Genomic DNA, 24,926 nt, shown 5'->3' with positions numbered 1-24,926 from the left:
AGGTTAGAGGTTCAGGCACAGAAAGAAAGACAAGTGAAACATATAAGGGCACAAGGAAGAGGCAGAGGCCAATTATTGGAAGGACAGAGAAGATAGCATGGTCCGTTGATTGTAGAGTTGCCAGACCCTTAAATTGGCCCTCATTAAGAATAGAACTATTCCTGAGCTAAGAGGGATAAGGCTCAGAGTGGACTTTCACAGAGGAACGGACAGCCCTGGGAGAGGATAGTGGAGCCATTGCAGGGGCTGTGTACTAAGCAGGTCGTTATAACTCCTCCCCTTCCTCTTAACTTCTGTAAAACTGTGTTCTTCACTACTGTGCTCCTTCAGTACTATAGTCTTAGGTGTCAGAAAGGATGGGGTTTAATTAGGCTCACTCACATCATGGTGTCAGTAGTTAGTATTAAATAGCTCATGGTCCTGCCAGTAGTCTGAAATATGCTAAATACTGCTTCACAGCCTCAAAGGAAATTTTCAGAGCAATCTGTGAAGCCAAATCAAACTCTAAAAGTGGACTTTCAGTCATCACAAAAGATCGTACTGAAGAGTTCATCTAGAGAAGATAGGCCTTTAAAATATTATTATGTTTAGCATTGCAATCACCGCAATACTGTGGTTTTCTAAACCCCACAGAAGCTGTATTGTATATATAAAGCCTGGCTTCTTCTTCTCACTTTCTCTCTAATATGTAAAACATTTTTGCATAAAGGCACAAAAAGAATTGATATTTTTTTTGTCACACACAGAGACACATACATACATATATGGAGACCTATATATATGTATATATTTACTATAATACATATGTATATAGTATTTATTTCTTCTTTCACTTTTTAATATTTTCACCATTTTAAAATAAATGGGCTGGTAGCAGATGTTGGTGTCCCTGCCCGCACCCCCATGGATCCCCTTAACATTTCTCCCATGAGTCAGGCTGACTTCCAGCAGCTATCCCCTGAAGCTTTGACTGAGGGCTGTCCTCAGAATGTATGATCTAGCTCTGGTCTTGCCGCAGCATCACAGGAAGTTCCTGGGATTACTAGTCTCTTTCCAGGGCACACTCTTAATCAATGATGACTGTTTGGGGATATAAAAGCCTCAGCTCTCTCATTCTTGGTGGGGATCATTCTAAAGAGTGTGTTTTACATCAGTGAAGAACCATTCTGTTGGATTTGGGTCATAGTAGTCAGCTTAATAATCCTCCCCTTATTAGCTCTGTAGGCGAACTTGACCTCCAAAACTAGACACAGTCAATCATAAACTCTACTTCTGGAAGAAACCCAACTAAGAGTGGGAAATCAATTCTTTTTGTGCTATGATGCTAAAATGTTTTACATGTTGAACTTTGATTTTCTAGAATATCTTATTATTTTTGTCTTTGTAAAGCATATTTCACTAGAAAATTATCCCATCAGGAATAAAAATTCAAAAATATTTTTAAAGGTGATTATAAAATTATTATTTGCCTTTTGAAACTTGACAGATCATCTTATGCATGATGAAGGCTTTTCAAATAAATGAATATAATGAATTTTAGTCTCAGTAGTTATAAATGTTGACTTGACTACATCATCTAACCTATCATGCAGCACACACCTAAATCCAGTTTTACCAGCTGATGGTAGGTGACCAGAAACATTTAGAAAATCCCCCAGGAGTGTGAAGAGTTCATGATGAGGAACTCTTCCTGTAAACAAGTGCAGCCTTTGACTTCTAGGGCACTGAATATTAGCTTCAGAAAAAATGCAAAGAATGTACACCTAGGATTTAATCACCTCAAAAGACAACAGGAAATAGAGCAACCGGTACTTGAAGCATTATATTGCTGGCTTATAAGATGTCAAAACAGGACAAGTCTGCATAAAGGACTATTAGATCTATAAGAAGGGTCTTCATTTTGCAAACCACTGAATTAAATGATTTCAAACTTTCTTTCCAACTGTTAAATGCAATATTCACCTAGAATTGAAAGTATTATTGATATAATTTTGTTCCATTTTAATTTTGGAAACTAATTTTGCTTTATCTGAAATCACATTTAAAATCTTTTTACCTATTGCTCAAAGAGAAAAAAACCCATCTGCTTACTCATAAATCAGTGTTCCCTGTATAGATTTTAAATCATGCCTTGGTTGAGAGCAAACTATTTTGGAGCTCTGAGGCCCCACAAAGAGAGCTTATTGCCTCATGGACTTCTGTGGGAGCTGCAGAGGCCAATAATTTCTATGAATAAACCAAAACCTTTTTAAGTCTTGTGTTTTGACTGTTAATTCTTTCAAGTTTATCTAATGCAGGCAGAATGCCTCTGATGTTAATTAGGCTTACATATGGGATGGTGCCAAACACAGGGCCAATATCTGAAATGGTAATATGATGCTTTCTGTGATCCAGCAGTATTTACTGAGTATCCACTCTCTCTCCCAGGCACTGTTCCAGACACCCAAGAACACAGTGAGAAAGAAAACTAAGACATTGCCCTCCTTGAGTTTGCCTTCTAGTGGGACTGACTATATGTGATACATTTCACAATGAATAACCACATGGTGCTGTGTACCTGGAGAGGCTGACCTCAGCTAGAGAAAGGCTTCTCAGAGAAACATTCATGGATATCAGGACATTTCACCACCCTAAATAGTCCAGTATGTATCTCCTAATAATAAAGCCATCTCTTACATAACCATTAAACCATTATTAGACCCAATAAAATTCGTAATAACTCTACAATGTCATTGAAGTTGGAGTTCACATTCAAATTTCCCAAATTATCTCAAAGTTATCTTACAATTGTGTTTTGTGTTTTTTTTTTGCAATCCAAATTCCAGTCTCTCTATTGCATTTTACTCTGAAACCACTCCCTCACATTTTAATGTCTGTTTTTCTTACATTTTTTTTTTTTAAGAGTCCAGGTAGGCTGTCTTGTAGAATGTCCCACAATCTGAATCCATGTTTGTTTCCTCTTTATCATATTCAGATTAAACTTTTTTGTTGACAACCCTTTACAAATTAAATTATATACTTGTTCATTACACCAAGAGTCTCCTAAGTCAGCTGGTCTCACTGTTACTGACATTTGATTATTTGGGACAAGATAAGCTCTGCCAGATCTCCCCATTGCAGAGGCACACCTTTCCCTTTGGAACACGAAGTAATCTGCAGGTGATACTTTGAAACTGTATAAATTTCCTGTTCCTCTAGCAACTGTTACTCCAGTGCTCTAGCTCATATGCAGTAGTACCTCTCTTAAAAGTGTCTTTATTGTTATCATAAATCCAATCTGATCATCTGAATGATAAGTTGGCCTTTTATAGTATCAAGGACAAACAGGGAAATGAGGAAATGACCCGCAGTAGCCCCTGCTAAGGGCTTTGTGAAGAGGAGCGGCCAATGAATGCCCCACATTTACTTCCTGCCTCTCATCAGAACTGCCTCCTCCCTCCTCAGCCACCCACAGTTTTGAGTAACAGGAAACCCAAACTTTAAGAACTTTTTCAGGGTTTGCAAACCCATTTCAGTGGTAACATGAGCACCAGCACTTCAACTCTGCCAGCTAAACAAGGACAAATAAATACAGACGTAAAGAAACATTTGCTGCACATAGTGACTGGACTGTAACAACATCCCTGCTCTGGCGCAACTGATTTAATTCCGTAGCCTTTTCTTTTAGAAATAATAAGCTACGTACTTTATAGTCTCAGAAAATATAATTCAGTTGGGATATTTCCTTTCATGTGTCCTCTGTCTTGATATGAAAAGGCCAAAAAGGGTTAACGGCAGTGTGACAGGGCAGATTTCTGGGATGGGCGGGTGCTGCTCTCTTCCCAACTCTGTCCTTTGTCCTTGAAAGCAGCCGTGATGGGAGTTGGTACATCACAAAACTAGCGCTACAAGGAAATACTACAAACCGGGACTTCTCTTTTCCTGGACAGCTGCTGTTGAACATTTACCAGCACGGCACTGGATCCACACTAACCCCTGCCCTGAGTGTAGACTCAAGAGGGGGAAGGTCGCACCAGAGCGCATGCCCTCAGAGGCAGAGCACATTATCCACAGAGACAGATGACAGAAAACAAGCGATCATTCAAGTGAGGATGCATCGTCTGGGAGGCCTCTCGGGGTTATGGTGGCGCCAGTGCCTGGTGGGGACCGGCTCTGAACACTCAGAGGTGCAGTCAGGCAGCGTGAGGGAGGCCAGTTAGCAGGTAGCCAGGCCCAAGGTGAGGCTTCAAGACCGAGTCCCATGTAATGCCTGTGGTCCTGTTTTTGCATTTGGAGGGTAAATGGCAAAGGGGCACACTTTATGGCAACAGACACTCTAGCCGGAGTGTCAAAATGGAACTTTAGATTCTGTTACGAGAACAGCACTGCAATTTCTGGAGAATATTCTCTTTACAAAGGTCAGGTTTTATTTTATTATGAACATTTTCCATCGCCCACTCCTGCAACATCTTCTGAACAGCCTCAGGCGACAGAGGCTTCCTCGTTCGACGAACACACACATCATCTTGATTTTCATATGGTGAACCAGAACTCCCTAAATCCTGTGTTTGAAGACGCTAGTTTCAGACCCTAGGGAGACGCTGAACATGTTGAATGGAACCAATAGCCTGTTTCCACATTAAAGCAAAGCAGGATTATGGGGCTGGGAATAAGGTCGGTATGGTATTACTGTGCATGCATTAGGGCAGTAGTTCCCAAACTTGAGCATGCATCAGAGTCCTCTGGGTAGAAGTGGGAGGTTAAAACTCAGATTGCTTGGTGCTACCCTTGTTAGGTCTGGTTCACAGTAAACAGGTGGCAAGGAGCTGGCTAAGGGTGGACAGTAGGAACCAAATTGCGGCTAGGAACTGTTCCCTGGTAGGAATATATATGTTAAAAAGTTCCTAGTAACCTTTAATTGACTTGGAGCTCATTACCATCTAATTAGCATAACATGGGCAGAGGTTCATGGAGAATTCTAGAAAAGGTGCAAGTGCAGAAAAGGGAAACTGTTACATAACCTACCCTGTTATGTAACCTGTCATGTGATCCTTTATATATAAATACCAACCTGTCAATCACCCCTAAAGACAGGAAAAAGCAACCAATCCTGCCAGGGGAAAGGCGGGACAAACTAGTGAGCTTATAAAAGGCAACATGTGCTCAGCCTCCAGCATCTTTCTCCACTCCTGGAGACTGACCTGTCCCACTCTCTCTGGAACATATTTTCCCTTTGTGTAGCTTCCTTTACTTTCCTTCTTTCTTTTATGTGATAAACTGTTTGTATGAAGTTGCTCTGTGTTTGTGATCACTCTGTCATTGGCTCGACTTGGTACCAGTACTCATTCTTGATACTGGGAACTGGGGACCAGGGAACATCCACACAGATGAACTTAACACCCTCAGAATTTCTAACTCAGTAGGTCTGCAGTGGGGCCAATTGTTTGTTTTTTAAAAAATAAGTTCCCATATGTTGATGCTACCTAGGCCCATACTTTGAGAACCACTGTGTTAATACAACCAAATGGAGGATGGGGCAACTTCTAGGTGTTTTTTTTAAGTCCAATTTATCAACAGAAAATAAAATTCTGTCTTGTTGTTGTTGTTTTTCCCTCTGCTGGACTGTGCACCATTCTGAAAGACACTTTTCAGGGTACACAGAAACAGGTGCCCACCACCCTCCTGGTAATAATGCTAAAAATAGCCCCCCACCCCCCAAAAGTGCTGCTTTTGGTGCAATAAACTATCATCTGAGGATAATCAGGTGCTGACAATTCTAAAAACTTCCCATAAATCTGACACACCAGCCAAGAACAGTTTTGCTTTCCTGATATTCTGAAGTTTGCATTTTATGGCCTCACCATAATAAGAGTCATTTGCTTTGGAGTCATTTGTGTTGTAATTGCTTTAAAATTTTCAAAGAGCTCTGGATTTCTACACCTCATTAAATTGGATTACATCTGGAAAGCTCAGGATTTTTTTTTTTTTTTTTACACTAGGAAAATGACCTTTATTTGTTCCTTTACCCTTCCTTGTAATTTCCTGTGGTCTTTCTTCTTTCTGCCGCTGGACACTTGTCCACAGACCTCAGAAACTTCAGAGGGTAGCGTGCAGTTCTCCTGCTCTATTTACCACATGTTCTGCCCTTCCTTTCTATTAGATAAACAGAGCCACAGGGCACCTGTGGCCTTGGGTTTGAAGTCTATCTGGGAACTGCTTAGGCCTGACTGATTCATCCCATTATCCTTCCACATGCGCTTGGGAACAAGCTCTTCAGCTCCTGAGCATCCGGAACACCCAGACATGGTGAGAGAAGGAGGATGGAAAGAAAGAAGATGTTCTCTCCTCTCCCTTAGTTCTATTATCAGTTCATTTTTTTCAACAAAACAATAATTTTTGAATGGTTACCATGTGGCAGTCATTGTATTAAATGATATATACACATTATTTTAGATAACTACACATTAGCACTATTAAGTGGAACTTGCCTAACACGCTCAGAGATAGTAAGTGGCTCCAAACCCTAGAGATTTCCACTACATCATAATGCCTAGTAAGGAGCATTTTTAAGGTACTCTAGGTATATACATGTAACATATATGACAAACACACCACCCATGCTCTCGTGAAGTTCAGTCCATTTCAGTACTGAAGCAAAATACCACATTTCATCAATTTTGAAATAAAATTGATTTACTTTTTAATATCTATAAAATTAAGATTTTATCATTAAAACTGTTTTAAAATTGCAAGCTTCCAGGTGGCTCTCCTGACACAGGTATCCATGCCTGTACAAGCTCAAACTTGTTTACAGGTATTCCTCTTGTCATCTCTTCTAGCTTTAAAAGAGTCTAAAGCCTCTTTCTATAAGTATAAAAGAAGACTTCTAAGTGGTAAGAAAGCATGATTTCATAGTTTAATTGGCAGGGATTTTCGTTCTCAGGGTTACTTAAAATAATAGTGCAATTTGCAATGAAGAGTATCTCAGTTTCCATGGAATATGGTAACTGCTAAAAACCACTTTTATGTATGAGGTACTGAAGGCAATGAGAGTCTAGAGAAGGGAGAAATTGTAGAGTGGGAGAGAATCTGGAATATTTTGTTTTGAAAGGGACTGTTTCACTGAGGCTTGAAAAACGTGGAAACACAGCAAGAGGGGCATTAGCAAGTGCCTTCTGGGCAAAGGGAAGGTGAGAACAGCATGCTTTATTTTTTTCCCCATGTTCTGTATTTTTGAAGCTGAATCTCTCCTATCCTTCTAGAAGGTTGAAAAGAAAGAACTGTGTATTGTGTATATACATTTGTGTGTGTGTGTATATATATATATGCATATATACATGCATAAATATAAACATATGTGCAAATATGAACATAGTTAAATATGCACATGTGTGTGTGAAGTGCCCTCTGGTATATCTTTATTAACGTCTGGATCACTCAGTCCTGCCCTTTCCCCACTCTGTCTGTGCCTGGGTTGCCTGTCTCGGTTTGACTGTAATTTGGAATTGGAAGTTGCCTTCCATTTGAAATTTACTTCATTTCTCGAAGAAAGCATTAGGTCCCCAGTTCATAATTTAAAATAAAGTGAGCTGAACATGTCACATGACTCCTCACAGAGACAGCAAATGTGCCTTGGATTCGCGAAATCAAGCAGCTCAGCTTTTTCTGTAGCCTGAGAGCTAATGTGAGATTTTGCAGCGTGCCTGACCTCCAAGTGGGGGCTGTGGTAGCATTTCTGCTCTGCTGTGGAACTCTCTTGTCTTCCTGACTGTGAGAGGGGTCACAGTCAGGGGAAGCGCTTTATAAACCATTCCCATGTGGCACCCCATATATCAATATCTTCAGTTTGTGCATTATGGGAGAACATCTTAAAAAAGTTAATATGTTTTTTCAATATCCACACATGACTTAGAATAGCCCAGTTTAATCTTTTGTCAAAACGTGGCAGAATTACTGTTGCCTGTGTGATTGGGTGTTTCCGGGTGCCAAGAAGGACTCTGGGGGACTTGCCCTCCAGGGTAAGGTTTGCAGGGCCACTTCCCTGCCAGCGGCCTCCTCCCTTCCCCTCATGACACGTACTGCTGTTCTGGTCAGGAGAGCTTCACAAACTCCAGTTTTTCCCGGATGTTTTGCTCTTCTATATGTTTGTTTTGTTTTGGTTACTTTTAAATGAGATCACAGCTAGAAAAAATATCAAAACAATCACAGGGAGACCTTCAGATGAAAAAGAGAGCAACACAGTCATGTCAGGAGTCAACATGACAGTTATTGGGCACACTGGAAATGGCAGAAGATTAAGGACATCAGCTTTTCGCCTTGGCTTGGCGAAAAGTCAATCTCAAATCTTTGTGTGACAAGGCCAGTAAGATTATAGTAGCTGCTACCTTCAGATCACCACCCATTACAACAGACACTTCTGTAAGGATCTCGGAAATGGAGAATAGCATTTCTAATGATTCTACACTAAGATGATAATATTTTGGATTCATTGGAATAAATAAAATACATTATTAAAATCAAATCAGTTTAGCTGTTTTTTTTTTGTTTTGTTTTGTTTTGTTTTTATAAGGCAGCTACTAGAAAATGTAAAATTCCATTTGTGGCTTGCCTTACATTTATATTACATAACACTGCCTTAGTTAATGTTCAGAGCACTTCCTTCAAAATTTCCTGTTAAATCAACATGATAATACCCTTTTTAAAGACAAGGAAGCCAAGGCACAGAGATATTGAGCAACTTTCTAGTCCCCCAGCTTCTGTCTATAGTCTCCTTTGTGTTTTTTTTTTAATTTTAACTCTTTTTTAATTTCAGAGTATTACAGGGGTACAAATACTTTGGAAGGCAGCTATGCTCACCACTATACCACCAATGCTGCTCTAATACTTTGGTTACATAAATTGCCTTTGCACTGCCCGACAAGCGTGCCCATCCCCCAGACAGTGCACACCACATCAGTCCGGTGTGGCTTTACCCATTCTCTGTCTCCCCTCCCACCTGTCTGACACCCTGTGAATGTTACTTCCCATGTGTGCACATTAGTGTTGATCAATTAGTACCAATTTAACGGTGAGTACACGTGGTATTTGTTTTTTCATTCTTGTGATACTTCACTTAGAAAAATGGGCTCCTCCAGCTCCGTCCAAGATAATACAATAGGTAATTCATCATTTTTTTTTTTTATGGCTGAGCTGTACTCCATGGTATACATATGCCTTTGTGTTTTGACTATAAGCCTAGTGAGGTCTTATTCCAAGAACGGTAGCTTCTCCCTTGTGGCAAATGCTTTCTCCCCCTTAACAGAGTGTCCATTTGAGTTCAAGCAGGGATGGTGCAGCCTCCCCAAACTGGCAAGAATTAGGAGGATAGAAAGAGCAAGTGGATCCCAGCCTTTCCTGGAGGCAGTCTGCTGTCTACCTTAAGAAGAGACATAGCAAACAATTACACAGTTAATGAATATTACTCAAAAGAAGTCCAAGAAGGAAATAGAGAAGCATAAATAACTGAACGTTGATCATGATGATGATATTCAGAGCAAAGTAATGCTCATCATTTCAACATTTCCTAATGTCTTTCATTTCATTAACTGCTGATCTGATTCAGCATCTCCAGAATAGCCACATTTGCATTTATAGATAGAATACCATCCTCTCTAGCTATGAGAATGATTTTCTGACAGATTTGCATGTTGTCCTTGCCAGACTTCAGGGGAAGATGGTTGCTAACCTTATCCAAATGTTGCTGTGCATCTAAACCACATAGAAGACTCTGAATTGATTTACTGTTTCAACAAATATTGAGAATTTACCCACCATGTTTATTTAGCACCTCTTCTATACCTAGTTCTGTAAAAATAATCTAGCTTTTCTGAATAGAGTAGAAGAAACGCTGATGAGTTTCAAGGAAGTAAATCTTTGTGAATTTATCTAATGTTTCTAAGCTTCAGATTATTCAGGTATAAAATGGGAATAATCCTTCCAGCTGTGGGGTTGTCATGAAGAGTGAATGGGATAATAAACCAAAGTCACCAGATACTGTGCCTAGCTCAATTAGATGCTCCGTTGGTAATGTGATGATCTTTAGAATTTAAAAATATTACCATAGATACAGCAATGAAACTGGTCTGGTTTGTGCTGTGTGTGTTGTTGGGGACAGGACCAGTGAGCACAGACCAGGGTGCCTTATCTTCTTACAGGAACTAGTGGATCACTCAGGATTCTTTCACAGGTTCAAAAGGATGTGTTCAGGGCCTTCTCTTCTATGCTAAGATTTGGAAAGAAGCTTCATGACTGATGGAAAGGGAATACTTGTGCTTTTATTCTCTCTTTACTCTCTCTCTAGAGCTCAGTTTTCTCATCTACTAACAGACGGACATGACCAGATGATCTCTAACATCCGACTCAGTGTAACATTTCATGAAGTTCTGATTTGCTCCCCATCCAGCAGGAATGTATACTCTAATATAGGAGACAAAAGCATTTAAATTATTAACTATGACAAAGTCTTCTAAAAGGGCAGTGGCAAAAAGAAACAGATAAAGTCATCTTGAAGATTAGAAGGAGGGGTGATTGCCTTTTGGGTAATGATGTAGGAATATAAAAGGGAGATGGCAAGATTTCTGCTGTGGCCAAAGTGTGGGGCAGGTTGCTGGATTTCATATATGATGAGACTAGAAGCAAAAATTGTGGCCAGAATGTGTATGCATATATGGTCGTGAAATTTGAGCAGAGGAGATATAAAAAAAAAGATAGGATAGAATTGGAATTTGCTGTGCAGGGTTATCCATAATTCTGGGCATAGTAGGGCAGAAGAGTTTAGGGCAGAGGACCAGAATCACTGAAAAACGACTGTGACTTTGAATCTGAAGACCAGGAAGAATGTGGGGCCTGAAAGATGATATTTCATCAGGATTATCCCGCCAAACTTTGACATTTTTAATGAAAAAGTAAATTCAGTTATGTCCATATATTCTATTTCCCATTTTGTCAAAACCAGTGGGAGAAGCTGTGAAACCTAGACTAAGTTTCCTTTGTCCCACGTTGGGCTGGGATAAACACAGTTCTGAAGAGCTTCAGAGCACCTGGCCCAGCATGTGTCACCCAGGGCTGACATCATCCAAGCTCCCAGCCACACATTTCTGCCAGAGGCAACTTACATGTATGCGCTTGCTTGGGGCCCTGGCCAATCTCCAAATGAAAGTCTTTCTCAAAACCCCATGGCAGGTTTTGAGAGGGTTCCCATGGGAGAGTGATAACTGGGAGAGTGCAAAGGAAAGTTGAAGTCTTCAGCCCCTAGTGGTGTGTCCTCTAGAATGTCACTACAGAGGGATCCCAGGGGTTCCCAAGTCTCCTGAAGTGGCCAGCCAGGTTTGCTTTCATTCACTCCCTGGGGAGAAGGTATCTGAGGCATGATAGAAACTGTGCTTTGGCAGTTGTGCGTGTCCAGGCAAAGGCACCAACCTCCGTTGTGCACACAGAGAGGAAACCTGTCTGGTGAGCTGGGCTGAATCCTTAGGAGAAGGGGGCTGGGCACAGCTGGTACAGATCTCTCCCTAGCGCCTTGGCACGGTGAAAACAAAGCAGCAGCACGCAAGGCTGGATAATTATCTTTTCAATTTCTTCAGGGCAAGGTGATTATGGACACTATCTCTGGAGGCAGTGTGGAGAAAGAACAGATATCTCAGAGTCAGACAAAGCAGTTTTTGAATGCTGGATTTACCATTTATTTGCCATGAGCAAATCATTTCAATGTTATGTCTTCTTTAAAATGAGGAGACAACACCTCTATTTCCAGGTTGTTGTAAAGTCTTATATAAAAAGTCTGGAACCTAATTGATGTGCAAAAACGGCTATGGCTTGAGAAAGCCACTAAGTGGAAATACCTTTCCTAAGTGCTGTAGGGAAAACAAAGGGAGAAAAAAGACTAATATTTGGGGAGGGTGCATGGAGTCCATTTTTCCCCTACTTTCATGTTTATTACAAATGGAGACAATTCACAACATCATGTTATTTACTTTGAGTGGTTCCTTAGCAGTTACTGAGCTTAAAATGCTTTTTTAATGGTTCAGTAATCAATACTCCTTTGTGTGAGCTTGCTGACCTAGCATGGTTCAAGAGACAAGCTTGGATCAGGTATAAGTCCATTATGAGAATCTAATCAGCTTTCTTTTGCTGGAAAATGAAAGCCAGGGAGATTCATGTGACAGATAGTTAGATTTTGTTGGGAGATACTGAAATAATGTTGATGATAGTTGAGTGTGGTGGTTAGTGTCTACCAGTGTTTGGACTATACCCCCTTAGCATTTGCTATTATCCTCTGAAGGCTACTAATTGAGAATAACTGTGGCTTGTTTTTAGCCATGGTAATGGCAAGCTGGAAACTCTAGAGTGAATGCTCCTGGAAAACGTCCTCAACCAGTGATGGGCATGGAGTTGATGGATACAACTTCTTGGGTAATTGTGAACTGTGTTCTATACTATCTCCTAGAGTGTCCTAGCAGACTTGCACTTCCATTGCTCCTGGCTTGTTAATCCTTTGGTGGGTTTCTTCCTTTCTCAGTCTCACTTCCCCACTACTCTTCCAGTGTTTCCTAGTGTCGTCTTCCAAACAACCTACTTGCCCTAAAAGTCTTATCTCAGGGTCTTCCCTTAAGGAACCTACACCAAGATACGTTTTGGCTTCTTCCAGCTCATTTGCTGTTGAGGTTTGTAGTGTGAGACATGGACCAAACCTAGATGTTTTACAAGTATAGCAGATGGCCACGTGATCTGAAGAGATCCAGAGGAGCAGGATCCAAATCTCCCAGCAAGTCTAGGTGATGGCACTGGCCGCAGTAAAGACCAGAATATCCAGTCAGGAATGGGAAGCATAACATTGCAAAAAAGAGGTAGAGACCAAAACATGGAAGTCAGAGAAGAGAGAACCATTATCCTGATAATATATAAGTGGTATAAGGGTCCCAGATTGCTGGGATGGGCATCAGGGTTTGTCAGATGTCCAGCTGGGGTCCTGGGATAACAGGATCATCAGAGGTTGGGTAGTACATATTCAGGGGCCAAACCTATTATATGTGACAAGTAAAAATGGAGACAGAAATTGCATTACTTGAGCTTGACACCAAGTTCTTTTGTGTTTGTTGCCTCATTTAATTCTAACAAAGACAGTAAAACAGGTCTCTTATTATCTTCATTTTATAGATGAAAAAGCAGAAGTTTTGAAAGTTTTATTACTTTCTCAAGGTCATCCTTTTGGAAAGTGGTGATGGGATTTTTCTGAAACTCAGTTCTGATTTATTCCATAGTTAATGCACCTGTTAGTGAAAATCCGAAGCAGAGTCTCCTGGATTTAACCAGGTACCAGTCCTCAGAAGGATTGCCACAGGTGACCTGTGACTTGTGAATCCCAGAAATTGTATTATATTTCACTCTCAGATCTTGCCTCCAAGAAGATGATTTGAAGGACTGGCTAAGGAATTAGAGGCAGGTTAGATCACAAATAAGGAGTATCACTTTTGATGTGCAAACTTCTGAGAAGATGTAGGAAGATGACATCCGTTAATACTTGTGCATATAATACTTCCAGGTGCTCAAATATTAGAGGTAGAGGCCAAATTTACCTAGGATTCTACTGACAGGAAATATGGTTATTTTAATTCTAAAACTTTATAAATATAGGCACACTTTTATTTCATTGTGAAGTGTAACAGACATACATAAAAGCGTATAAAACAAAATATTCAGCTTATTGAACTGTAAAGGAAATATCCATAAGATATCTATCTAGGTAAATTAAATATTACTATCTTAGGCTCTTTTCTACTGCTATAACAGAATATCATGCATAGGGTAATTTATAAAGAATAAAAGTTTATTTAGCTCCCAGTTCTGCAGGCTGTGAAGTCCAAGAGCATGGCACTGACTTCTGGTGAGGGTCACCCCAGGATGAAAGGCAAAAGGCAGGAGTGCAAATGAGCATATGGAACGGAAAGAAAAGGGGTCCAAATGTATCCTTGTATCAGGAGCCCACTCTCTCGATAACTCACTCACTCCTGCGACAGTGGCAATAACCCATTCATGAGGGCATAGCCCTGATAACCTAATAGCCTCTTAAAGTCCCATCTCTTAATACTTTAAAATGGGAATGAAATTTCAGCATAAGCTTTGATGTAGATATTCAAATCATAGCATTGCCAATACCTGAAAGCCCTACACTCCCCTCAGAATTATAACCCTTTCCTGTCTGTTAGCCTCACCTTTATCCTAACAGCATATTATGATACCTATTGTCTGTCTTTATGTTTTATCTTGTAATTACCACTTATTCATGCAAATAATATGTAGCCCAGTTTCTGTTTTTGAGCTATGTAAAAATCCTACATGTAGACTTTTCAACATTCTGTCCCATTGTGCCACTATGATATGATGTTTTTTTCTGAAATTAAACACGTATTTTAGGGATTTTGAAGAAAGTGATCCAGTTGGCTTGGATTATACCCCTTTGAGGACATATGCCCAGAGGTGCGTTATATGTCTTGGAGAATAGAGACTTGAAATGCATTTGGGAGTCCCATACAGTTGTGCTTGTCCCCAGGGAGGATTTGTATGCCTTTCCCTCTGTCAAGCACTTCTTGCTCCTCTTTTACAGGCTTGGGCCACATAATTAATGTCTGGATCAGCAATAGATTCATGGAAGGTGGGGTTCTCCTTCGGCAGACGCAGTCTCATAGGGGAAAACTGAAGGATACTCTTAAGGTGCATGATGCTGCCTTCTCTCTCTCATATAATTATAAGATGACAAGGACGATTGTTACCAAAGTCTATATCTGATAATAATACTAACTATTCCTCTCATGCTCTCTTTCTTACCTGAATGATCTCATTTTATTCTGGCTTCAGAGCAGATACTATTATTACCAATTTATAACCTGAGAAACAGGAAGTTGGAGTAGTTAAATGGCTTGCCCAAGGTACCATGACTATTTCAAGATGCCACATTGTGATCTTCAAGGTCTGCTTTAAAATAAATTTTCAGGCCTATTAATGGCTAAGTTATCTAAGACAAGCTACTTAGGCCTCCCAACTTTGGTTTCTATAGAAAGGTAAAATAGAAAAAAATTTGAATTTGAAGATTAAATGACATACTATCTATAAGCATGTAACATTGTGAATAACACATAGAAGAAGTTAATGAATTCTGGCAATAATTAATAGTAAACTAAATAAAAGATAGGTCCTGGGTTTTTGGCTATATGTCCTGTGCCACTTTTAGTACAGAAAGAAAAGCCATCAGGTACATTTCCTTCATAAAATCTTACACTCTGCTGTAAGCCAGACCTTTGACTAAAATTCACTAATAGAGTATAATAATTGTACTCTTTCATTGCTTTCTCAAGTACACATTGTAAGTATAATCCTTGAAAAACAAATGCTTTCTCTACTTAAGCACACAATGCAGGTGACCCTCTACTCATTAACTTCTGGGAGAGGGAGGTTGTGTGTTCTGGAAAAAGCAAGAAATTTAGACCCATGCAACTCCATGTGTTCAAATCTAAGCTCCAGTATTATGTAGGCATATTTAAATTCATTGAGCTTTCTTTTCCCTAATGGTAAAATAGGATAATACTATTTAAACAGGAATGGCATAAAGACTAAATGTTATCCAAGAGGTAATATTATCTGTCATAAAACCAGGCACATGTGTAGTTTGGAATGAATTTTACTATTTTCTAAAAATGTTGGCCAATTGACTGAGAATTACATCTTAAAGTAAATGTATATTGACAAGCCTCATACTCACTTTGTACTTCTTATGAAGACAGAAAAACTCATCTAGTAAAGTCAGTGAGCCTCATGGACAGAGTTAGAACAGCCTCCAAAACTAAAAGAGGAGCAAGAAGTGCTTGACAGAGGGAAAGGCATACAAATCCTCCCTGGGGACAAGCACAACTGCATGGGACTCCCAAATGCATTTCAAGTCTCTATTCTCCAAGACATATAACGCACCTCTGGGCATATGTCCTCAAAGGGGTATAATCCAAGCCAACTGGATCACTTTCTTCAAAATCCCTAAAATATGTGTTTAATTTCAGAAAAAAATAGCAATAGCCTCTTGCTATTTGTGTAATGTGGTGAAATTAATTAGCCTTCTGAATGTCAGTTATTTTTAATAAAAAATGGAATTAATATTATCTACCTCATAAAGGATTTGAGGATTTGAAAATTTACAGTTAAATAACATGATAAAGAATTTATTCCTCAATAAATGGTAACTGGTGTTACCATTCTCATTATCATCATGTTTTTTTCCTGAACAATTTTAAAGGAAACAAAATGTTTATGTAGTTTGTGCAGGGAGGGTTTTAGGGGACTGAGATATATGTTTAAGTCATGAACTTGATGGATTTATTTTTTGTAAAAATCTTTGCAACCTCATCAGAGATAATACTCGATTCTCTACCCTCTATCCCTAAAACCAGAGAAGACAATTCAGAATTCCTCAAACAAGATAAGAAAATTACAGCTCTCGTGCTTTGTTCATGCTTTTCCCTACCCAGAACACCTGGGGTAGGTCCTTCTGACCCTGGAAAATTCCTACTGTGTCTTCAATGTTCAGCTCAAATGCCACTTCTCAGATGAAAACTCTACTGTCCTCCCCTCGAGGAAGATATAATCTCTTGGAATTTACTACCTTAAAGTAACATTTGAATTTAATTCTATTGACAATAATGCAGTGGCATAATTATGTTTATATGCAGGTCTGCACTCCATGGTAAGAAACTTGAGGAGAGGGACAGTGTCCCATTTATCTTCTCTTCTCAGTGACTAACGTATAGGCATTCTTTCACTTTTGTTCAATCGATCAGTCAATCAATCAATGAAGAGATAAATAAAGTCTTGTGGAAGGAAATTAATATCAACAATCCATCACATCTTAAACTATAAGGGCAGGGCAAGGTTATAAATTATCAATTATAATATTTAGGCAGAGTTAGGAAAGGATCAAGAAATGATGTATGAGGGAGATATAATGGGATGGATGGTATAGGTGCTTAATGCAAGGACAAAGGGGAAGTCACAAATGTAGTAACGGGAAGATTATTATTATAGGAGAGACTAAAGGAAGCCTACTAGACCATGCTGATCTCTTTGATATATAACCTGAATGCATTCAATAAATTATTAATCTTACAGAAAGTATTTATTTCCATAAAAACATGAGTGGAATGTATAAATAACTAAGGAGAGCAGTTTATGGATGAGGATAACATGTATCCTCATCCATGGGAAACTTGGAAACCTCTACATGTTATTCACTTTTAAATAGCTTGAGAAAAAAGTTTCACAAAAAGACATATGCTTCTATAACAGGAGGTATTTTAAGTTCAGAAATCTCAGTTAATCTTCCTAAAGACCTTAGAATCCTACATATTTAATCCATGCAACATATCTTGGTGAAATGATAATTTAACATTATGGTGCACTTGAAGGTGCCCTGAAAATTAAAATTCAGAGCTTCTGGTTAATCACATTATTGTTTATTAAATTGAGTACTCTTGGGATCAAATGCCCTTACTGTCAAAAATCAGCGGTGAGCTCCTTTTTCAAGTGTCTTTTTCCCTCTTTCTTTCCATTTTCAATAACTCTTTCCCCCTATACTTCTAAGTGATGTGGTGTGGTTAGCATTAGAACTTTACCTTAGCACAAGGGGCACTGGAATTATAATAAATGCAGTAAAATTCACATATGTGTTTCCATCCAAACAAAGATGTCATACAGATACAGAGAATGGTTCTGATCACTGGATTATGGAACTTGGTACACTAATTTGCTGCAGTTTTCATGGTGAGGAAGCTATGAAATGAACAAAGGGAAACATATTTTTTTGGAGTGAGGGCGGAGATGGTATCTATTGAAGAAGTTCATTTTCTGATGGTCTAGTGATTGTATTTAATAAATATTCAGAGGTTCTCCACAGGCAGGTATAAAATGAATTTTGGTCTTGGGTTTGGCATAGCTCTTTCTGGAAGGTCTTTTTTTCTGAGCGTCAAAATTCTCTCAAATACATGTTACATTCTTTTATTCTCAATACATTTTTAGGTGTTCTTTCTGAGTTGCAGGCAACTCACTCAGGCAAACATGGAGGCAGGGAGTTCCCTGTCTATCCAGTGACTTGAGGCTGAAGGACTAGACCTGAGTATCTCTTTCTCTGATCTCTTCTCTGGAGCTTTCATCATCAACATTGAACCTTTCAGTGAAAGATACTTTTTTTTATTTTCAAATTTATGCTTTATTTATTTTTATTTCAGATCTTATGGGGGTACAAACATTTTGGTTACATGAATTACTTTTGTACAGTTTGAGTCAAATTTATGTGTGTATCCCTCACCCAGATAGTGTTCATTGTACCCATTAGGGTGAATTTTTATCACACTTGGATGCTGACATTTCTCTGGGATAGTGCTCTCTTTACTCATTATGAATCAACAATTTCACTAGGAATATGAATTCAAATTAGGCACTCCTGCAGGGTTTTGAAAATAAAACATGGATTTGGGAGCAGTTTCCTCAACTGTTCACTTCCTCATCTCCATTAATTCACTAAATGTTTATTGATCAATTACCACCTGAAACATATGCTTTAAGGTACCAAGAATACACCAGTGAATATGAAAGTCACCGTCTTAGTCACTGAGCCCAGGTGTTGAGATGGCGGTCTTTTGTTGTGACAGCTATTACTAAAGAGATGCAAGGAGGAAAATGGATAGGAGGGACAAAAGGAAAAGTTAATATTCATCTAAAATAGTATTTTTCATTATATATAATGGTAAGACGTTAGCTTTGAAAAATAGTAAACAACAGGAAATATGTATTGGATAAATTGTGTTTCCAAAATCAAATATGGCATTTTGTGAGACTCTCAAACACATCCACCTCCAAAATTCTCTGCCTTCTCTGCTGCTTTCCGCGTTGCCCTGTCTGTCTCCACACTCCTTTACTTCCCTCATCGACTTCTCCGTGTCCCCTTGTGTGCCTTTCAATGTGCATGTCCATATTCTTCTGTTCTCGCCTCCTAGAGCTTCCTTTCTGCTTCAACTTAATTCTCAGGTTATCTCCTTGGATCAGGTACTCCTCCCTCACCTTTACTCTTTCCCTAATTGTCTTTTTCCTTTCTCTCTTCTCCAGATTTCGATAGCTGCTGCCTCACATACAGTTCTTGAGAATCAATAAATAGTATATCACATTAAGCTTATAATTATCTGACAATTTTTAGTCCCTATGGGGTAGAACCCAGAATTACATCGGGTGCTTCACAATTTTTTCCTTTCTGCAAGTCTAGGCTCAGTTTTTATTTATGCCCCTTACCCCAATTAGAACCTACTCATAGTTCTACATAAATCTCTTTACTGATTGGCTGATATAAATTTTATCATAATTATTCATATCTTCCATTTATTTATACAGGCTATTCTTGTCTTCTAAAATGCCTTTACTCATTTTTCTTCAGGAAATTTCTGCTTAAAGACTGAATTCAACAGTTATCCCCAGAATAAACTTTCTCTGATAACTCTTGTTATAATTAGTAGCTCTCTCCTTTCATCCACACAGTTCTTGTGTCTCTGCTGCCTAATGAATTTTAATGGCTCCTGCTAACCTGCCCACATTTTCCTTGATATATCAGTGCTCTCATATTTTGATATCTGTGTTCATGAGTCTCCTTCTGTCTGAAAGAATCTACCTCCCCCTTTATCTCTTTAAAGGACATCACTCTAGATACAAAGATCAACTTCTTTATGACACTTTTGCTGATTCTCTCACTTACTGAGGTCAAATTAATTCTCCTTTTGTTCCATGTGAATTATATGCTCATATTATAGAGTGTATCAAATGTTACCTTGTATCTTTTACATCTTGGAGAACCTACGTTTATCTATATTATACTGTTAAATAAGGCCATAAGGATCTTGAGGGAAAAAATATATATTATACACATATACATTTATTTTGTATATATGTGTGTGCATGTATGTGTGTATATAGATGTGTATATAATATATATATATGTGCATATATATATAAAACATTTTAACGTGTGCCAGGCACTGTGCTAAGTGCTAAATATACATATGTAAATTATGGAGCAAAACAAACATATTCCTCCACTTCATCATGCTTCGTAGTCTACTAGGGAAGAGAAGAAATGAACTAGTAATATAAGTGTGGTGAGTGTTGGATATATCAGGGTGGCTTAGCCTAGCTGGGGTGCAGTGGACCTGGTTGAGCAAATAAACCTGAAGCATCGTGGCTGTCTCCTGAGAGTGACAGTTTGAATTCTTGACTTCTAAGCCAGATGAGTTTCAGAAGATGACAAAGTATAGGTTGTGACTGCAGTGGCAGTAAAGAGTTTCCCTTATCCAGCAAAGTTCCTGAAATATGGAATATGAGCAGTACATAGTAATTGGAACAATTAAAAGTGTGAAATTGTTTCTCATTTGTTATTATCCTCTGATCACTAGATTGTACCTCGTTCTGAGGTTGACATCTGTTTGGCTCGAAGTCCTCTGTTTTGTCATGCATACGGGATTTCATTCACTGCTTTCAATGGATGCTTTGTTTTTCATTATAGAAGCATATTTGTTATGTCTTGAATGAATCATTCTTCTACTTGAGGATCTCAGGCTGACAATGATTGTGGAGCAAGAGGCAGATAGGTATGGAGAGTGGGTGAACCAGGGTTGATTGCCCTGGTTTGATATATTCTCTCCTTAATTATCTTCCCCCTGAGTCTAGAATAGTCTGTATAACACAGGAGATTAAAAAGTTACTTCCTCACCTTCTGATAAAAGGCTTGGAAAGGAGTCTTGAAAAGATTAACAAGAGAGGGAGGACTAGTGGATTAATAAAAGTCCAGAAACAAAGATGGATTTCCAGGAGACTCTACCAAAAGAGACAAAGCCTAATGGTTAACAATGGCCTATGTACTTCAATGGCGAAGCTAGAGCCTTAGCTGTGAAAAGAATATTGCAATGTTTCCTTCCCTTTTGACCCCAAGACTGCTGATAAGCTGTAGTTACAATGGTCAGACATTGAAATTTGAAGCCTGGTTAGGATAGAGATACTGCCAATGAGTATATCAATGACCAGATCTGTTTGTTTTCAGAGTGGGGGATCCTACAGGGGGTTGCAGGTGGGGGGAGCCTTGTCTAGCCTTGCTGTCGTGAATATTTACCATACTATCATCTTGCATATTGGTATCATGAGGTATAGAGGTAGGTTTTGCTTCTGTCTAGCTTTCAATCCTCTGGCTCTTAATAGGTGAACAACAACGTGCATTCAATGAAGGAATAAATGCATGTGCTAAATGACAACATTAACTCACAGTGGAGTGAGATATGAGATATTTGAAGACATTGTGATACCAAGAAATCAGAGAAGGATAACCTCAATTTTTGGCCTTAACCTTGACTCAAGCAATAATATACTATGTGATCTTAGACAAGCCACTTAGATTCCCTGAATGTGGTATGTATGGAAATAGAAGAAATTTAACCCCTTACGTATCAAGAGACTTATTTAAGTGAGTGAAGCACCATTTTGGGCTTCTGAATGAACCTTGGCAAATTATTTTCCTTTTCTGGTCATTGGTTTTCATATTTAAAAAACTAAGAGGTTAAACTAAATTACCTTTTAAGTTCCTTTTAACTCAGAAATTTTTTAAAAACATAAAATATCTATTGTCTATATGTACTAGAAGGTTTTTAAATTATATGCAATTTATCCAAACTTGACTTATTCACGGCAAATATATTCTCATATATTTAAATATAAACTGTAATATATGGCATGATTTTGTTAATGACTTTTAATAATTCTACTTTAGGCATTTACATATGCTCACTTTCAGGCATAGATAAAGGATGGGTCTGAGTCTTATTCAGGACTTACTTTCATGATCTTATGCCATGATATAATCTTTCTATTAAATGCTGAGCCTCTTCTAATAATCATGCTTTCACTATCCCTAGTTGTTTTATATCAAAATTTTTTTCTTTTCTCAAACACTTTAGACAAATTACAGAGCATTCTCTGTTTCCGTCTATACAGGCTTGAAGTTGACCTTTTGGATGGTCTTCATTAATATGATTTGGTTTTATTTGATCTATATTACATATCATAGAAAGCAAAATGGAGCCAACTTGCTGTATATATTTTTCCAGTACTCTCAGCAAACTATTCTTAAACATTTACTGTGGATCTACGATGTCTGGGTTACAATTCTAGGCTTTTGTATGGTGGAGCTAAGATCTAATTGTAGAATTTTCAGGAATTTTGTGATCTGATTGTTAAACACAACTGTTGTTAAAAAGTAAATTATATAAACTTATAGTTAAATAAATTATGTGGAAAATAAAATTAAAACTCAAAACTCATCACTTTCTAAATATTTTATTACATATAATATTATAGAATGCTCTTGAGGTAGTTTAAGTTACCATATCTGTATGATGGAAATGCCGTATGTATACACTACCGGGCATCTTCTTTCAACCCTGTGCTTATTGGCATCATGTCGGTACCTTGAAATTGGTGAAGGTGGGAATATCTACACCACAGCAATCAGCAAATGCTACAAATCATTTCCCTTCCTCCCCTCTAGCCTGTGTATAAACGTTTATCAGCACACCACAGTTTCTAGGTGCTACCTAAAATCAGAGTCAAGAAGTAGCCATAATGTTCAGGAAATGCAGTATTCTTGGGTAAGCTGGGTCAAAGATGGAGAAGTAACACTTTGAATGCTAGTACAGATTCATAATTAAAAGGTAATGGGCAAGATAATTAAAAGGTAATCGAGGGAAACATTCTGCGCTTTGGGCCAAGTATTGTAATTACATTCAATACATGCTTTACCAGCAGGATAAATTATAAAGCAGGTATTGCATATTCTGAATGCAATGAAAACACATTGGCCGGGGCTGAAATATATTTCAATAGGCTTTGATAAAAATCACATAGCTGCTCTCTGTTTATTAAAAAAAAATATATATATATGTACACACATATATGACATAGTAGTTTTATACTATAGAATGTCTGAGGTTTAGCTGTAAAATCTGTCTCCCAATTTTTATTTAAATAAATTTGATACAAATGTTTGGGCCAATTTACCTTTGAAACTCTAGAGTAAAGACTTGTTAGCTATTCAAGAACACTCTGGGATTATAAATCCCCCCTCATACGTGGGGAAGGACACTGACATTTAGTAAGCATCAACAATTTGCCAGACAACTTGTTTGATAGTTAATGTAGGTGATTTCTTGACTTTAGCAATCTGTAAGGGGGAATGAACAGGAGAGAGAGACGATGAATATACCCCCATATACAACATGGGGGTAGATACACTGTCCCCCTGTACAATTGAAAATCCAAGTATAACTTTTGACTTCCCCCAAATTTTACTAATAGCCTACTGTTGACTGGAAGCTTTACTGATCACATAAACAGTCACTTAACACCTATTTTGTATGATATATGCATTATATGCTGTATTCTTACAAAGAAAGTGAGCTAGAGAAAAGAAAATGTTCTCACTCTGGCAGCACATATACTAAAATTGGAACAGTATGGAGCAGATTAGCATGGCCCCTGCACAAGGATGACATGCAAATTTGTGACGCGCTCCATATTTTTGTATGCTTGTATAGAAATTTCACATATGCCCTACAAATACGTACAATATTATGTATCTATAAAAAATAAAAATTAAAGTTCAAAAGAAAATCACAAGGAAGAGAAAATATATTTACTATTCATTAAGTGGAAGTGGATCATCTTAAAGGTCTTCATCTTCGTCATCTTTGCATTGGGTAGGCTGAGGAGGAGGAGGAAGAGGAAGGGTTGGCCTTGCTGTCTCAGATGTGGCAGAGGTGGAAGAGGTGTAGGAGGTGGAAGGCGAGGCAGGAGAGGCACACTTGGTATAACTTTTCTTGAAAAAAAATGTGTAAGTGGACTTGCATGGTTCAAACCTGTGTTGTTCAAGGGTTGACTGTACACTGAGCATGTTCAGACACTGCTCATACATTGCCTTCAATCATTGCAGCACTTTTAAAAGTAATATTATTTATTCTCATTTTATAGTGATAAAATGGAGGCTCAAAAATATTTAAGAAACTTTTCCAAGATAACATTGAAAATAAGCATCAGAGCCAAGATTTTTAAAACATACTTTTGTCTTTGATCTTTTCATTCAACAGTGCTCCTTGGATGCTTGCTAAGTTCCGGGATGTATCCTGGATATGATGAAATCGTCAACATTGCATCATCCCTCTGTATATAAGGAAAGTCTATACTATTCTGTGGGAGAAAGATAAGTAAATCAGTAATTATAACCACACATATAAATATTATAGAGCCCAGCCCACTAAGCTCATAAGAAATATAATCATAATTTCAGAGCTCAGTGCAGGCATCCTGGAGTCCTCTAATTTAATATTTAAAGGACAGACAGGAATTAGGCAGGTAGGATGGAAGGGGGTGGGTACAGAGCTTTGCAGGCACAGGGAATCATACCTGCCAAGGGCTGAGGGCAAGAATAGTAAGCCAAGTTAACCACAATAGGAGCCATTTTATTGATTACTTAAAGTGATTTATTATTTCAATCCTTTTAAGAAACCATGAGCAGATAGCCATAATAAAGGAGGTTGTTCCAGATGAAGTGACTAGATCATGAATTTCTACATCTTTACAAGAGGATTGAGTTTTTATCTTTGAGCATAGAGTACTCCAAACAGGAAAATAATACGATCAGATTCATAGTTCAGAAAATCACTTTGTTTTGTGTAATAAGTAAAAGTCTGACTAGTAACTTCCTTTAAAATCTGTTGTTTCACTTCACTTTTTTCATTTTTTTTGTAGGAACGGGTTATATGTGTTAAACTCTGGATAGAGTGCCTGAG

At 38.3% G+C, this 24,926-nt stretch overlaps 1 non-coding gene across 1 annotated transcript; it reads left to right on the top strand.

Moving 5' to 3' along the window:
• Positions 1-23,554: 23,554 nt before the first annotated feature.
• LOC123637563 lies at positions 23,555-23,661 on the top strand. The gene has a single exon (XR_006734931.1). It is a non-coding gene; the product is annotated as a U6 spliceosomal RNA (small nuclear RNA).
• Positions 23,662-24,926: the final 1,265 nt, after the last annotated feature.

The sequence above is a fragment of the Lemur catta genome, chromosome 4, assembly GCF_020740605.2.
Source record: "Lemur catta isolate mLemCat1 chromosome 4, mLemCat1.pri, whole genome shotgun sequence".
Classification (NCBI taxonomy): domain Eukaryota; kingdom Metazoa; phylum Chordata; class Mammalia; order Primates; family Lemuridae; genus Lemur; species Lemur catta.
The sequence above is the reverse complement of the archived record's forward strand: the minus strand, read 5'-3'. Positions and strand labels throughout refer to the sequence as shown.